The following is a 2,500-nucleotide window of genomic DNA, read 5'->3' as shown; positions in this document are numbered from 1 at the left end:
GGGAACGATGTGTGTGTGTGTGTGTGTGTGTCTGTGTGTGTGTATGTGTGTGTGTGTGTGTGTGTCGGTGACAGGGAACAATGTGTGTGTGTATGTGTGTGTGTGTGACAGGGAACATTGTGTGTGTGTGTGTGTGTGTGTGTGTGTGTGTGTCTGTGTCTGTGACAGGGAACGATGTGTGTGTGTGTGTGTGTGTGTGTGTGTGTGTGTGTCGGTGACAGGGAACAATGTGTGTGTGTATGTGTGTGTGTGTGACAGGGAACATTGTGTGTGTGTGTGTGTGTGTGTCTGTGACAGGGAACATTATGTGTGTGTGTGTGTGTCTGTGACAGGGAATAATGTGTGTGTGTGTGTGTGTCTGTGTCTGTGACAGGGAACATTGTGTGTATGTGTGTGTGTCTGTGACAGGGAACAATGTGTGTGTGTGTGAGTGTGTGTGTGTGTGTGTGTGTCTGTGACAGGGAACATTGTGTGCGTGTGTGTGTCTGTGACAGGGAACATTGTGTGTGTGTGTGTTAGTGACAGGGAACAATGTGTAAGTGTGTGTGTGTGTGTGTGTGTGTGTGTGTGGCAGGGAACATTGTGAGTGTGTGTCTGTGACAGGGAACAATGTATGTGTGTGTGTGTGTGTGTGTGTGCGTGTGTGTGACAGGGAATTATGCGTGTGTCTGTGTGTGTGATGGGTAATGATGTGTGTGTGAAGGGGAACGATGTGAGTGTGTGTGTGTCTCTGCAGCTTCAGCTCTTCCCCGTGATGCTTTAGCTTTAGCACACACTCTGATGAGTGCTCCGATCAACTGCCAGTTTTGTGTGTGTGTGTTTGTGATGTGTGCGTCTGTTTGTGATGTGCGTGTGTGAGTGTGATTCTTTGGGGGGGTTTGGGTGTATAGGTAATAGGTATGCAAGTGAGTCTGTGTGTGTGTGTGTGTGTGTGTGTGTGTGTGTGTATGTGCATGTTTGCGTCGTTGTGCGTCTCTGTGTGTGTGTGTGTGTGTGTGTGTGTGTGTGTGTGTGTGTACCACCCAGTAGGATGAGAGCTGGCGTGGGTGTGTGGGCATGGATTGGGCAGGCTGCTGCGTGTCGGGCCTTTGAGCTCTGCCGGGGTTGAGTTAAGTACACACACACACACACACACACACACACACACACACACACACACACAGATGCCGGGGTTGAGTTAAGGCCAGGATGGGCAGGGTGAGAGCATGCAGCCACTCAGAGCAGCTGTAAACACCACACACACACGCACACACGCACACACACACACACACGCACACTTAATCACATAAACACACACTCACTTCAATGTCTATCTCTCTCTCTCTCTCACACACACACGTGGCCTTACCTGTCCAAGAAACCATAGCAACAGAGCACCTGAGGAGTTGTCAGGGTTGTCAGCACCTGTTCAGGCTGCCTAGGTGACAGACTTGTTAAAGAGCCTGCACTCCTCTCTGCCTATCACTCATTCACTTCATTTCTTGCCCTCTCCCTCTCTCTCTCTCACTCTCTCTCACCCTCCTCTCTCTCTCTCTCTCACCCTCTCACTCTCTCTCACTCTCTCCCTCTTTCTTTCTGAGTCGGCATCTGTGGAAATTACTTCAGTTGTTGTGTAGCCTGGAGACAGTAAAGCGTCTTGATTTATTTCGTGGCTATAGAGATGCAAGAGAGGCAAGAATCAGAGTGTCGGCTTATTTCAGACAAGCGCGGGCTTCCCCCATGTTCGTGGCGCAGCACGTTAATTGTCGCGAGGGTTAACCCAATTCTTGCAATGTTGAATCATTTGGGAGTTATGCAGGGCGCGCAGAGACACGCGCTCCTAGACCAACTGACAACACGAATCCGCAGTTCTTTAGCAGTTCCTCTGCAGACGACCTGGAACACAATAAAAGGAAAAGCACACAAAGACAACAACCCGTTCAGGCACCATCGTTTCATTAGAAACTATTTCTCTCTCTCTCTCTCTCTCTCTGTGTCTGTCTGATTTCCTGAAATATTACACTTCTGCGTGACAAACTTCACAAGCCCCCCCCCCCCCCCCGCTCGCCTCCGAAGCCCACGTGGGAACGTGTCTCTTGCCGGGGATGTTGCGCGCACAGTTCGCACAGATCCGTTGACGGCTCGTGGACCTCGAGTCTGACCTCTCACCCACGGAAGCCATCTCCATGGCAACCCCCCACCACGGTCCAACCCGCAGCTGATTGTAAATTCCTGTAGAAAGAGAGAAAGAGATCCCTGAGTGCGAGAGCGGCAGAGTGTCAGAGAGAGGAAGAGCGAGCGAGAGACTGAAGCAATGCGCGGTTTTTAAACTCTCCTCCTCCCCTCTCCCCCCTCTCACAGACGACTGACTGGTGATGGCACGGCTCGAACATGATCAGAAATCTCCGCGCCAGTAGTGCAACACTCCGCCGAGTCCCCCCCGGGCCGGACACTTGAGCTGAATTAGGACTCGCCCCCCCCCCCCTCTCGCGCAGGGCTCCGGAGCACTCACCCCCCCTCG

The 2,500-nt window shown here is 51.9% G+C and overlaps 1 protein-coding gene across 3 annotated transcripts in view; it reads left to right on the top strand.

The window, feature by feature from the left end:
* Positions 1–2,044: 2,044 nt before the first annotated feature.
* scube3 (signal peptide, CUB domain, EGF-like 3) overlaps positions 2,045–2,500 on the top strand; it is a 78,260-nt gene continuing 77,804 nt past the window's right edge. For all 3 annotated transcript variants that reach the window (XM_031566857.2, XM_031566855.2, XM_031566854.2), the window contains exon 1: positions 2,045–2,500. This exon is cut by the window's right edge and continues 236 nt beyond it. The gene's annotated coding sequence lies outside the window, so the exon portion shown is untranslated.

This window comes from Clupea harengus, chromosome 4 (genome assembly GCF_900700415.2).
Source record: "Clupea harengus chromosome 4, Ch_v2.0.2, whole genome shotgun sequence".
In the NCBI taxonomy this organism is placed as follows: domain Eukaryota; kingdom Metazoa; phylum Chordata; class Actinopteri; order Clupeiformes; family Clupeidae; genus Clupea; species Clupea harengus.
Note: the sequence above shows the minus strand (reverse complement) of the source record. Positions and strands in the feature narration are given on the sequence as shown.